At 42.0% G+C, this 15,223-nt stretch overlaps 1 non-coding gene across 1 annotated transcript; it reads right to left on the reverse strand.

Annotated features, from left to right (window-relative positions):
- Nucleotides 1–12,179: 12,179 nt before the first annotated feature.
- On the reverse strand, nucleotides 12,180–12,284 carry LOC126023672 (U6 spliceosomal RNA). Its single transcript, XR_007500772.1, has one exon. It is a non-coding gene; the product is annotated as a U6 spliceosomal RNA (small nuclear RNA).
- Nucleotides 12,285–15,223: the final 2,939 nt, after the last annotated feature.

Here is a 15,223-nt window from a genome sequence, read left to right on the forward strand (position 1 = left end):
AGAGAATCTGTGCACTTACTGTTAGAAGCTGCAAGTCTACAGAGACATGTGGGGATTTTCTGCAGTTCCTTTGGGAAGCAAAGGTCTCAGCGAAAGAGAGGAGCCAAGGGTAACAGGCGACATGCCTAGGGTCAAAAGATGTTAGAATTAGACTCAGACAGCCAAGCTATCAAGGACCATGAAGAGTCTAGAATCCCAATAGCCCAGATGCTCCATAGGGTGGGAGGGTTGAGCAGTTTTATTCCCATGGACAGAATCAACTGAATCAATTTCACTTAATAATTTAAGCAAAACTGAAAAAAAACGTAGGAAATAAACTGTCCTTCCAGAAGCTTCCTGTATGTGTTGAAAGGAAGCCATGCAAAGCCATACCCAAACATGTCCATGAACTGGTTTCTTGAAGACTCCTTGGAAGTCATCTAGAATTTGAGTGGGTCTGGTGAACAGGTATTGACCGGTAGTGAGAAGATCCATATACACAATAGAATATTATTTGGCCATAAGAAAAGATAAAGTACAATTTTGTGGTATGCAGGGACCTGGGGAATATCATGATGAATGAAATGAGTCAGAGGAAGAGACATTGGCACAGAATGAGTCTATTATATGCTGGATATAAGTTGCATGGTCAATGTGATAAGTAGCGTGTTCTAGTAGTGATCTAGGGTCAGAAGCAGTGAGAAAAAAGTATTTGAGACTGGAGCAAAAGACAAGACAAAAGACTGGTTAAAGGGAAAGGACAAAGAATGGCAATGAAAGATCAATTTAAGTGGGGAGTAGGAGAGGAAAAGTGCAAAGAGGGACAGTGGGGTGAAGTGATAGTACCATGGGGAGGATATTTGCCTTGCATGCAGCCAACACCATTTTGATCCCAGACATCCCTGGTTCCCTGAGCACTGTCAGGAGGAATTCCTGAGTGTAGAGCCAGGAGTAAACCCTGAGCATCATCAGATGTGGCCCAAAATAAAAACAGAGAGGGGGTGGTATTTGGGGGGATTGAAGAGCCTAGATTACAGATATGGTGAGATAATGATCAACATAAACAGAGCACAGAAAAAGGAACTTACATTAAGGGCTTTCTCCTGTGGAGACCAAACAAAAATTCAACAGGCATGGAGAAAGGAAGTGAAGTTTTAAAAATCAAGTAGAAATGTTAAATGACCATCTTAAATGAAAGATAAGACCACCCCAGGAGTGGGCAGCAGGTTGGAATATTTTGCATGGAGCTGGCAGAAAGTCTCCCAACTGACTCTGCTCCTCTTTCCGGCCCTTCCTGACAGCCCTTATTCCCACATCACCACAAAGGGAAGCTAAGGGAAATCTTCCTAGTGGTAAGGTGTGAGTTCCAATGTATATCTGGGTCCCAGAGACAATCTATGATGGTTATAATTAATGCCTCCAAAGACACCACCAAAAAAGATGCATCGTCTCAGAATCTGCCTTTTGTGACCAGAGTATTTGACAAGTGGGAGTGGATTAAAGTTCTTGCATTTGGGGGATTACCCTGGATTAGCCAAAGTGATGATGAGTGTGTTCTTATCATGGGTCTGAGTCTGAGAAGTAATGGGAGTAGAGATGAGTACAAACCAGAACTAAAGAAGGTGGAAAGGTGAGGAAACATTATCTCCAGAAAGCACATAGCCCTACCCATATTTTAGGTTTCAGATTTTTAAATTCAGAATAGTCAGAGAACAAAGACTATGGAGAGAGTTCAATGGGCTGATCATATGCTTTGCATGAAGGCAATCTGGGTTTGATCCCTAGCACTACATGGTCCGAAAAGCACTACCAGAAGTTCTCTTGAGATTCCTGAACACAGAGCCAGGAGTGAGCCCTGAGTACTGTTGGGTGTAGCCCCAAAACAAAAGAAAAAGAGAGAGAAAGAATAAATGAATATTACTTCAATGTACTAAATGTGTTATAACAGTACTAGGAAATGAAAATCTATGTTATGTAAAGGTTCCTGGAAATTATAGTAGCATACATTTTGGCACCTGTAAAAATGGTGACTGTTTAAGCAGCATAAACCTTAACTTACATAATAACGCAACTTCCAATTTTTAGCTCTTGAGATTTGCTCTATTTATGACTACACTGTGGCATGTCACTTCTAATAGCTTAAAAATGCCACTGAGAAGCAAAGTCAAGAAAAATATGGCAGGTAAGTATAGATATTATACTTGGAGGGGTGGAGGGAAGCAATCATAAAAACTTCACTAAGAATATTAAAATAAAACTTCAAACATGGAAGTCTTCAAAGAAATGCAACTTGTGATAAAATAATTATTGGCAATAAGATGGAGATATGTTCTAAGCATGTGTGAGATTTTGACAAAGAAGACAACTAGAACAGCAACAATAACCAAAGATATTTAAAGAAAATTTTACTAAGTTAGAAAAATAACCTTGATATCAAACATATTTATATTTATAATACATGACTATATAAACTTACCAATGGTTCTACGACTGTCTGCAACCTCAATGAGAAAATTTGCTGAGATAACTAAATTATCAAAGCAACAGTATATCAGCACACGGGCATAAAAACAACCAACAAAAAAATTATGGCCTATCAAGTAACACAAAATGGTCTAGCCTCGAACTTTCCTCCTGAAAATTGTGAAGGTAATAAAAAGGCATCTCCTTAATTCAATGACTAATAAAACTGTCACTCACCTACAGTGTCATGGAGCAAGTTTCCTTTTCGACAACCAAAGCTTCGGGGGTGGGGGGTCACATTCCCAAATGCTTGGAACATAGATCACCCTTGTATCGTGTTTTCTGAGAATAAATACGCCCTTATTATTGTCCAAGTTCCCCAAGAGACAAATCCCTCAGATGGACCCACCCACCTGGCAGAGAACAGTGTCCCCTCACTTTTGCAAATCAAATTTTCATTTTTTGACATGTAATTTCAGAACCCAGTGGAAAGCACAAGGATGTGCTTTTTGTCTCCAAAGACAAAAGGGCCTTGAATTTACCATCTAATATTCCTTCCTGAAGCCAGGCAGAGTCTTGTGACCAAATCTTTATTCAGAGCCAAATGGACTAGGCCTCTATTGTTCCCATTACTATTGGAAATAGTGGCTCAGGGCTAGAGAACTTAGTATGAGGTAATGATGCTTATTTTATAGTGGGCTGGAGTGATAGTAGAGTAAGGAGGGCTCTTGCTTTGTACATGGCCAACCTGGGTTCTATCCCTGGCACCACATATGGCCCCTTGGGCATCATTAGAAATGCACCCAGAGCATAGAGTCAGGAGAAAGCCCTGAACCCCACCAGGAGTTGCCCGTCCCAAATCAAATTAAAAAAAAAACTTGTCTTGCATACAGTTGACTTCAGATATGATCCAAAGCACCACACAGAAGTGACTGAGCATCATCAGAAATGACGCCCCAGCAATGGACTGGGAGAATCATTAAACACCACTAGGTGTGTTTTCCCCATAAACAAAAATTAATTATCCAATAGGCCCAAGTGTTCTCATCTTTACAAGCAGTGTCTAAACACACTTTCTTCTGCCATTTATAAGGAAGTGATCTGATTTGTTTCCTGGCATGACTAGCTGATAGATATAAGGGAATTTGTCCCTTCTGCCTTCTCAGACTCAACTCATTCTTTTGTGGGGCTGTTTGTTGCCAATGTTATGCTTCATGAGAGCTCTTGGTATGTATTATTTACCCTTTTTCCCTGTTGACTTTATAATAATAATAACAACAACAACAACAATAATATAGGCAGCTTTGTTTCAGCCAAAAGAGCAAAGATAAAAAGGCCCTGAAAATGCATTCAGAGATGAAAATGCTTCAAACATTCTCTTTGGGAAAGATTTGCATTTTAATTGGTATCCAGCCTGAAAAGAACAAAGATCCAAGAGATACTTCTAATCATGAAGGAGAGGGTATAAATCAAAACTCTGATGGCGTGATTTGCACTTTTCCTGCAGATACTTAATCTGTATGTGTGCACGCCAGTGTCTTGGAGTGTGGTGCCACCTGGAATCTTCATGAGCACTGCTCAGACTGGGCACTGAGAGAGGCAGGGCGATGACTGTCATGGCAGTCATCGCCCTGCGGAATGGCTCGAGACAGTTCACATTTTCAGGGTTGAACTGGTGGTGATCGCAGACCTTTGACACCATTGTTTGCTTTTTTAATAAGATGCATAGAATGAAGGATGTTTGATTATGCTGTTCAGCTTACTACTCAAGTTACTTCACTCAAGCTCCTCTCATCTGCAGAACCTCACCTGTCTCCCCAACTCTTCAGCATAGAGAACCAACTTGCCCTATCCTGGGCCTCCAGTGTCTGGCCTCCACCATCCTATTTTTAGATCTTTATGTATCTAAACACTGTAGTTACATTAAGGGTAGTTGTCCATTCTGTCTTCCTTGTGATTGGCTTCTTCTATTCATGTCTAGATTCCATCTAGATTCAAGATGTCAGAATGCCTTTTCTTTGCCAGGATGGAAACAGAGCCTGGATGTTTGTGTGAATGCCCATGGATGTCCATGGACAGGTCTTATAATGCAGAATAATCTGGCCATGGACATCTGTATAGATGTGTCACTTCTCAACTCTGCATTTCAGTATTGTTGTGTTTAAACCCAAAAGGAGATGGGATGGTTATCATTTATTGTTTACCTACCTATTTATTACTATATTAATAAGTTATTATCTATATTATTATTTCTTTTTCTTTTTCTGATGTGGGGGTCATACCTGGCAATTCTCAAAGTTTACCCCTGGCTCTGTGCTTGGGATCACTCCTGGGGGGCTCAGAGATTGAACCACAGTCACTACTATGATTCTGGCCCCTAGCAGTTTATTTTGAACAAGTAATGGAATAAAAAATAGGAGTGAATCATGGTGATTCTCCAAAAAAAAAAAAATCTAAGCCCAGAAATTCTTTGAATTTGATAAGTCATTGAGATCAAAAAGGCTTCAGGATTTGAATTTCCCACCATTCTCCTCCCAGTGTGTCACTAGGCTGACACACAGGCAGGTATAATCCTACTCCAAGGATGTCATGAGATTTTGAGGAAGAATCCAAACTCCATATTCTCGAAATCCTCTTCCAGCTGTGTTATGCTCAAGGAAAACCCCCTTGCAAAGTGGGTTGGGATTTTAAAAAGTCAACAAACCAATCTGACATAAATGCACAACAAAACAGGGGGATCCAGTGGGAGCAGGAGAGTTATAAACCCCTGCACTGGAATTTCATCCAAATGACATCATTCCCATCCCAGAGCCCAGAGCTCAATGGGGCTGTGGCGCGCCCTCATGCATGCATGCCCCCTTTTCCCCTCTTAAAAGGATGATGAAGCTGCCCGCACAGCCCAGAAGGACAATAAAAACCTGGATCCCTGAAGCTGAATTCAGCCCATTGAGCTGCACAAACAGCAATAAGCAAAACAAAGCGAGCAGGAAACGCTCGCACACAGCATCTGTTAGGATCACATAACCACCAGACAGCTGTTTAATCCCAACTGTTAACATAAGATCATTTGTGTGTTTGAAGAGCAATCCCATTTGGAGTCCTCCCTCCACCTCTGTTATTTATTTATTTATTTTCAAGCTTTTCTGAGAGAGAGAAACAGAGAGAGAGAGACAGAGAGAGAAAGACTCTCCTAGGGAGGTGGGAAGAAGAACATGGGTGTTCCTGGAAAACTCCTCTGCACCTTCGCACCTGATTGTAATACACACACCCAATACAAGGGCTGCTGTGAATTTTAGAGCAATACATCTTCAATGAGGAGTAATGCGGGCTGTGTGGTCTGTGCTGAGCAGGGCGGAGCCCTCACTCAACCTTGGGGAGCTGGAATCTTGCCCCCCACCCACTCCCAGAACATTCATAAACCAAGCCAAGCACATTAGTCAGAGGATTGGAAATTACTCCCCCACAAAAAGCAGTGTTGAGTTTTTCAAGGTATCAGCAAGGGCTTCCCTGTAAATCTGTTTCCTGCCCAACCCCATCATCATAGGGATTTCTGATTGCCTTGAAAGGGTCAGGATAGAGGTTGGCTGTCTGGGTGTCCTGAACATAGCACTCCCTTTGCAAGCTGGAGCTCTCTACCTCAATGGCTGGTTGGGGGAAGAGTTTGATACCCAGGATCCCAGGATTCCTTTATTTGGAGGGGGTTGGTTTGTTAATTAGTTCACCAAAGGCTCAGTGGGGAATAAGATGCTTTCCTATAGAACTGAAGCCAGCCCTTCAAAGAAAGTGCTGATGGCAGAGGAGAGGGAGCAGAGGGTAGGGGAAATGTCTACATGATCCTGGGGTGAGCAATGCTGGCCACACAAGCAATAGTAATCTTAAAGGGGATCTGCAAAGGGTGCTGTGATAAATCTCCCATTACATTCTCCTTTCAACACTTCACTCCAGGGCCAGTGAGATTCAATCCCAATAGGACATCATGTCTCCTGAGCACCCACTGGGAACCACCCCTAAGCTCACAGAGCAGGAAGGAGCTGCTTGCATAGTTTAGTTTGGGCCCCAAGCAAAAAGGAGTTAGAGCCATAGTACAGGAGGGAGGGCACTTGCCTTGTACTTGCTAATTTGGATTTAAACTCCAGCTCTCCATATGGTCCCCTGAGCAATGCCAAGAGAGATCCCTAAGCAGAGAGTCAGGAGCTAGTCCTGAGCACTGTTGGAGGTGGTTCCCAAACCACAGTGGGTAGGCCATTTGCCTCGCACATGGCCAACCCAGATTTAATCTCTAACAACCCATAAGTCTCTAGAACCTTCCAGGACTGAGTCCTGAGCACAGAACTAAGAGTAATCCTCTGAGCACCATTAAGTGTGGGCCACAAATAAAAACAATATCCCAACATGTGCCTTATTTCAACCCTAGCATGTCTCAATTCCTCCATGCTAAAAATAATATTGGCTAGACACCCATCAGGCAGGGGTCACAGGGATTCTTGGGCCAAATTTATGTCTATATCATAATGACCTTGGGAATGGTCACCCATTTTTTTTCACTGTTTTTCTTTATATGTTTGGTTATTTTTCATGTCATTTGGGGGCCACACCCAGTGGTCCTTGGGGTGATGGTGCTTGGGGGTCCCTATGTGGCATGAAGATCAATGTGGTTCAGCAACATGCAAGACATGCAAGACATGCAAGACAAATGTTTTAATGCTAGACTATGTCTTTGGCTCGTGTGTGTGTGTGTGTGTGTGTGTGTGTGTGTGTGTTATATTTCATTTCATTGCAAGTTTAAATGGCAAAGGGGACAAATCAAAATTGTCTGTATGTAAGGTTAGCTATGTACAACTGAATGTCTTGGATGGCATCTTGATTGCCAAGAACTCACCAAGCACCCAAGTTCATTAACACTTTGGTTTTAACTTCTGACCACTCTAAGTTGGACCAAAGCAATATCCATCTCTGGGAGATGAAAGGGTCCAGTGTACAATTTCTGGTTTCCTTCTGAATGGCCCCCTCTACACAAGAGTCTTTCTCCTGTTTTCCCCTGGTAGTCACAATTCTTGCTCTAGTGTCTGTTTCCTGAAGGAAAAGTTCTAAGAGATTTTTATTATAGAGGGTCGTGTTTCTAAAACTTAACAAGAAAATAGGAAGAACGAAGGTGGCGGTAAAAGGCTATGACCTAGGCGCTGTTGGGGGAAAAAAATGAAATAGGTTAGGTGGGTTTATGGAATAATTCATTATCTCCATTGAATAAAAGGGCTTTTAAAAATATAAAATCTTTTGTCTGACATTTTTTATCAGATACAAAAGGTCTACACCCCATTCCAGGACTGGCTCTGCCGTGGTCTTTTACAAATGATGCAAATTCATCTTAATGTTCGACTTCCTCTGCACGGGGCAGAATCACCAAGTTTTCTAATGGGCGAAAATCCTTTATCGACTGATTCATTTCCATGTTTTGTTTCGGCAGCTAGACAGGATATCCTGAAGGCTGGCAAAAGGGAGGGGGCCACAGCAAAGACTGTTGTAATTTGCCACTAGGGTCATTATTGTTCTCTTTTTGCTCAACATGAAATTAGATTTATTGATGGATTTTCATAGGGAATACTATATGGGGTGGTCTTTTCACTCACTTCTTTCTTTCTTTCTTTCTTTCTTTCTTTCTTTCTTTCTTTCTTTCTTTCTTTCCTTCTTTCTTTCCTTCTTTCTTTTCTTTCTTTCTTTCCATTCTCCCATCAGTAAAGTAATTAATGGGGTGGGAGCAGAGAGATAGCACAGCAGAGAGGGTGCTTGCTTTACAAATAGTGTGACCAGAGTTTGATCCTTGGTAACCCATGTGGGTGATACTTGATCTCAGAGTCAAGAGTCAACCCAAGGCTGGATGTGGCCTAAATCTCCCTTCTAAAATAAAAATTACTCAGGGCAGGATGAATGAAAGCTTGCCTCTGTTACACAAAGATGTGTTTTTTGCATTAAATGGCCAAAATTAGTTAGCGGGTATCATCGCTGATTAACTGTATTTGCTTTTGTTTAAAGCCTGAAACTAGATGAACTCCTCATCTTTGATGGTGTTGCAAAAGGCACTAGCCATAAGGAAGGAAAGAAATGCCACATGTGTGACAAGACCTCCATGCTACAAGTATCTCTGCGTTATTCCATAGCCAGCTGGAATTAGACTGACTATTAATATAATAGTCCAGAGTTTCGTGATCATCCTGGGTGACAGCTGTAGTGAGAGGCAAAAATGACAAGGAGAAGAACTGAGGAAAGCTGAAAACCCCAGTTGGACACTGGCTAATCCATTTTGTTCATCTCACCTGGAAATGTGACTGAGTGGGAGAAAGTTTGAGCTCCCATGCCCAGAACAATGGAGACAGGCCACACTTCAAACCAAGTATTCGGATGAGCGATACTTTGCTATATTGTGGTCAAGTCTAGACTCCATGCCAGTCTGCCTGTGTCTCTGACACAGAACTGGAGGATTTCTTCCCTCCCTCCAAAGCCCTCTGGTGCTCAACAAAACAGCGGGTACATCTTAGCAATAGTATTTCTTCAAGACACCACTATTTTAAGACACGCACACACACATAAGAGAGAGAGAAAAAAATTTTTCATCGATGGAAGAAAATGAAGTCTAAATTCACCAGAGACTTTGCCCTGCTTGTTTTGTCTCCCTGTCTTTATGATCAAATCTTCTGGGGGATAGCCTGTCCCCAAGATGGGCCTACTATGAATGCAAGAGTCAAATTGAAACTGAACTTAGCATAATAGTGAAGGTTATAGAACTGACTCATTAGAACATTAAAAAGAGTAAGATTCTTGTTTTTTGAAGAAGAAGAAGAAGAAGAAGAAGAAGAAGAAGAAGAAGAAGAAGAAGAAGAAGAAGAAGAAGAAGAAGAAGAAGAAGAAGAAGAAGAAGAAGAAGAAGAAGAAGTCATCCAGTGGTACTCAGGTAATCACTCTTCATGCGGGTTGGGGAGTCATGTAGTGTGCCAGGATAGAACCCAGGTAGACTGCATGCAAAAACCTATTGTACTTACCCATTAATAGTATCATACTATCATTCTGGCTCCACAAAGAAGCTAGTTTTGACAATGGAGTGAAAAGTATGTGCAAATAAAAGATCATTGGTCATATAAGCACTTGGAATAAACAGGCTGATTCAGCGTTCTATGTAAAAGGAAAAGAGAACTAAGCCAGCCCATTTCTGATACTTTATCCCCTCAAAAAATGGATGTGGTAAATTGAGGCAATTATTCCTAATACCTTTCCTTAATTACACAAATTGTCTAGGTAAGCAGGTTCTGGGCTTAAAGTTTTGCAATAATTATCTTAATTTGCACTTTGATTTGCATGAAAGGACACAGGGAGGGCCTTATGGTCACTTATAATTTTGTAGCTGAACATTGTTGCTAAGTGCATCTGAAAACACAAATTTGTCCTCAAGAATATTTTGACAACAATGCTAACTGGAATATTTTTTTTTTAAATCTTACCTTTTAGGCTGTTTGTTGCTAGTTTCAAAATTCCTGTAAGGAGCACGTGTCGCATATATTCCTGGAAACAAATGAGCCTATTGCACATTGAATATGAATTAAAACCAAATACCTTGAATAAATTGGAAGTTTTTCCACTGATATATGTAAAAGGAAATGGGGGAAGCCATCTTCGGGAAATCCGGTCTACCACAGAAATTTCTAGTAATAGGTGGAACTTGCTCATTTTTTTTCTCTGTAACAACAACAACAACAACCAAAAAAAGCACAGACAAATTTAGTAGAATTTTCTAGCTCAGGATTTGAAAGGTCTTATTTCAAATTGTAGGGACCATTTTTGAAATAAGATATTACTGAGATGACCATCTCGGGGCTGTCTTTCCTACAGGAAACTACTTTCCTTTGATCAAATTCTCATTTCTCTCTCCTTTTTTGATCTTTTGGTTTTGAGGCCACACCAAGCAGTGCTCATGGACTGCTACTGGCTCACCATTTTGGGACTCACATGCAGTGATACTGGGGAAACAGATAGTGATGGGGACCAAACCTGAGGCTACTATATGCAAAGCAAGTTATCTAGCCCACTGAGTTTTCTTTCCAACCTTGAATGAAAGTAGGAAGAATCACTCTAAGTCCATGTGACAAGGACAGAAATGCAGAAGGCAGGGATACAGAAAGAGGAAAACCACCATGATGCCCAATGCAAAAATATCAGCCTAAGCTTGGACATAGCATCTTATGCCCAACATGTCAGGCACACGGGACTGAAATCCAAGGCCTCTGTGCTTTCCCATTTCCATTGTACAGAATCTGAGCTGCCTTGTGAAAACCAAGAGTTGTTTTGTGTCATCACACTTCACAGGATTCAGCTACTCCCACTGACCACTATTGACACCAAGTACTCAAGACATTAAGTACTCAAAAAGAAAGCACAAAACCTGAGGTTTCACTCCCTGACTTCAAAGAATTAAATAACCAAACTTAAAAAAAAAATACAATTTGTGACCTGAGCGATAGCACAGTGGATGGACATTTGCCTTGCATGTAGCCAATCCAGGTTGGACGATGGTTCGAATCCTGATGTACCCTATGGTCCCCAAAGCTAGGAGCAATTTCTGAGTGCATAGCCAGGAGTAACACCTGAGCATCACTGGGTGTGACCCCAAAACTAAACAAAGCAAGAACCTGAGGTTGTTTCGACACATGTGGAAAGTACAATTGATGCCAAGGACTGGTTTTGCTTTGTTTTGTTTTTCCCTTCTAGAACTCACTTTGGGCCATGAGGTTGTTAGGAAAAATTAAGAAAAAAATGTAATTATAAGAGTGATTGTGGCCAGATAGTTGACAAAGTCTGATTTGTAGGGTCCCTTCTGTAGCTAGAAAGTCAGTGTCCTATTCAGGGACTTGGAACACACAGGGCACATATCTGTCAAGCCAAAAAGGCATGAAACAACCATATTCCAACCAATTTCTGTCAAATATACTTCAGGTCTTTTCTCTCTTTATTATCATTTTTCAATTGAGGTCCTCAGTAATAATTTTTGTCATTATTGTATGTTGCTTTATTTTTATTTAGGGGGCCACATCTGGCAATGCTCAGGCCTTACTCCTGGCTCGGTGCTCAGGGATCAGTACTTGAGGGGACAAAATGTGATGCTGGGGATTAAACTTGGATCAGCCACATGCAAGGCAAACATAACTCCTAGACTAACTTTCTGACTCTCAGTGATCTTAAACATTAACTTATTATTTTGTGATGCAGTGGGTTTCTATGTTCTGTTAAATGTGGGTTTTTTTGACTGCTTTCCTGGTCTCTACCCCATCCACAGATGCTACAAGTGCCTTCTTACCAAATAACAACAATGACGATAATAGCTCCACATATTTCCAAATGTCTTTAGGTAGGAAAAATGTCACCCCTCCTTGAGGATATTCTAATATTACTGTCTCACTTGATCCCTGGGGAGAAATCAGGTTGCATGGATTGGACTTTGAAACATATTCCACTTTCATTTTTGCTGTTATTTTGTTCTTGGAGGTTCTTAGGAATTCAAAACAATGAAAATTATATCTGAAGAGCTACCAACATTCCTTTCCTTGGGACACTTCTTCCACTTCTCTGAGGAGAAAGGAGAGCAGGTGAGAGAAAGCACCTGCTGGGTCAGGTGAGACTGTGGGGAAATTAGTTCTCTTCCTCCATTTTTTATGGAAATGAAGTCTCTAGTTCACTTTTCAATTCTTTTTTTTTTAAATATGGAACACCACGAATTTGCGTGTCATCCATGCACGGGGGCCATGCTAATCTTCTCAGTATCATTCCAATTCTAGTATATGTGCTGCTGAAGAGAGCACCACTTTTCAATTCTTTTTAGACCAAAGGAGGAAGTTTCCACAGGAAGTTCTGGCCTTAGGCATGATTTCCAGGTGATCTGCAAGCTTTGTGGTACTAGAGGCACAAGAGGGGCTGAGCAGCTGAGTTACCATCCAGGCAATGTCCTGGCTCCATGAAGGACTAGGCGAGAACTGTGAAATAATACATGGGTCCCACTAGGGTAAGTAGGAGCTCCTTACTACCGATGAGATAGAAGGTTCTAGAAAAGGCAAGAATGACCCAGGATCTGAATATAAAGAAAATAACAGCAAATGAAACAAAGTTTTAAAGTAGAGCAAAAGTCCAACTGTCCATCTCCAGGAATACCCCAATATCTAGCTTGTCCTTTCTTCCCTTACCTGAAACCTGAATTGGCCAACACACTTGCCTGGATCTGAACCTTGACCTTTCTTCTTCCTATGGATTCTGGCAATGTTCTTCACCATTTCTGCATAGTTCTGGCCTGGACCATCATCAACAACTATTGAAGTTTCCCACTGAGATTAGAAAAATGCCCTAAAGACCCCTCACTCACTTTGCAGTATGGAGGAAAAGTGCTAAGCATGAGGTTAATATCAATGGTTTATAAATAAAGAAGTCAGTGAGGGTAGGAGACATAGGACAGTAAGTAAGGTGCTGGCCTTAAAAGCGGTTGGCCAGCGTTCAACTCTTGATACAATAAACTCAAGGAATGATCCTTGAGCACAGAACCAGACCAGGAGAAGTCCCTGAATACTGTTGAGTGTGGCCCAAAACAACAACAACAACAACAACAACAACAACAAGAGGTCAGAGCTTGACTTTCTCCCTTTATATTTCCATAGAAGACACTCCAATCAGTCCTGGGCCGGGGGCTAAGGGCTATGGAAAAAAGAACAGTTCTATCTAGCTTGGCCTGGGGGCTAAATTTGTGGCCTCAATGCATCACCAATTTGTTTTTGTCCTGGCCAGTCTTACAGAAATGAGAGCACTGCAGACCACCCAACAACAGCAAGAACAGAGATAAACAGGACCTCCTCTAGAGAAGGACACCACAGGGTGTCCTTCAAACCCAGAGCTGGGAGAAGTCCCCCCCCCAACCTGCCCCTGAAACTACCTGGCCCTATTCCACCACCCCGATCACGAGAACACCTTCTGGAAACTTGCTCGCTGAAGGAAAGTTGACTTGGCTCTCGTCTTCCGTATTGACTATCTGTCTTGAGGGTGAGGGCTGTAAATTCTCTCTCCTCAGATCCAAGTCGATTTGTTATCAAATCAGGCATTGAGAAGCTGATTCATTGCTATTCAGCGCGATGCTGATTTATATGCAGAATGTAAAACAGATGCCTTATGTGATACATATTTATGGTGAGTGCTGTTCCCGAAGATTTATTACGGATTCCTTTGTCGGGGTTTGCATGAGCAGCGCCATGATGACTTGTATTTCCTCTCAGCTGCCAATGCTAAACTCATTAAAAAGAGGTGTGACTATTAATATACATTGTAATACTGACAGGTTCTAATTTATAACACCCTGGCTGGCTGGAGTGTTCCCCGGACTTGAGAGGTAGTCGCTGCATTTCCTTCTCGGAGCTAAATGGTATCAAATAGAGATGTATACTCTCTCATGCCCTTCTTTCTTCTGTCTCCCTCTCTTTCCTGTTTTCTCTTTCTCTCTTATATTTTCTTTCCTCCCTCTCTCACTCTCATTTCTTTGTCTTTTGCAGTCATCTGAGTCAAATCACAATTTGTTGGTGGAAAATGTACAACACACACACATACACACAAAACACACACACAAAACCCAAAAACCAAGTTTGATGCCACTGAAGGGAGATCTTTGTCCTTTGCCTCATCCAGGACTCACATTCCACCAAGATTCCTTGCTGTGCAGAGCTGGACTTCCATGCCTTGTCACTAGGGCTACTGTCCTGCCTGATATGCCACTCCAGACGCCAGAACTGAAAAATAGACATTGCTCTGAGCTGAGCCTGAGAACTGGGAAAAAAAAAACCACCCTGGGGCCAGAGCAGTGGCATAAGTGGTAGGGCATTTGCTTTGTACACGCTAACCTAAGATGGACCGTGGTTCGTTTCCCCAGCCAGGAGTGATATCTGGGCATAGGTAGAGCCAGGAGTAACCCCTGAGCATCACTGGGTGTGGCCCAAAAAGCAATACATACATACATACATACATACATACATACATACATACATACATACATACATAAAAAGTCCACGTCAGGGCTAGCCTTAGGGGAGAAGAACAGAGCAGAGATGTGAACATGAGGGCAAGGTCAGGCTCTGGGAAATAAAGAAGAGCATGATGGAGAAATGCCACATCTCATCAGACAGCATTTGGCCAGACAGGCTGACAGTGTGTTGGCCAGACATCGGACAGTCAGTGGCAAGGGAAAGAGCAGTTCTCCACCCCTCATGTGAACACAAATAGGGCTCAAAAGAGAAAACAGCCTATGTTGTGGTTTGGATTTCACTGTCAAGCAACTGCTGAGGTCGGGTTTTCAAGTGGAGGTATTACTGCAGAAGTGGATTATTTCAGACTCTACTAAAGTCAAGGGGATAGAGTTGAGCTTGATGCTCTCCCTTACCCATGCTAGACCAGCCTGAGAATAGATTCCGGCCAGTGAGGCACCCCCCAGACCCATGAGGATCTAAACAAAGGCAATGGGAGATGCCATTTAGAAAACAGAGAAAACGTCTATGAGGTATGTGATTCAAAGACAATTAAGTTCTGTTTTTTTGTGGTTTTTGTGTTTGCTTGTTTTTTTTTTGGGTGGGGGTCACACCCAGCAGCGCTCAGGGGTTACTCCTGGCTCTGTGCTCAGAAATCCCTCCTGGAAGGCTAGGGGGACCACATGGGATGTTGGTATTCAAACCACCTTTCTTCTTGAATCAGCCGTGTGTGAGGCAAACACCCTACC

Source organism: Suncus etruscus, chromosome 11, assembly GCF_024139225.1.
Source record: "Suncus etruscus isolate mSunEtr1 chromosome 11, mSunEtr1.pri.cur, whole genome shotgun sequence".
Taxonomy (NCBI): Eukaryota; Metazoa; Chordata; class Mammalia; order Eulipotyphla; family Soricidae; genus Suncus; species Suncus etruscus.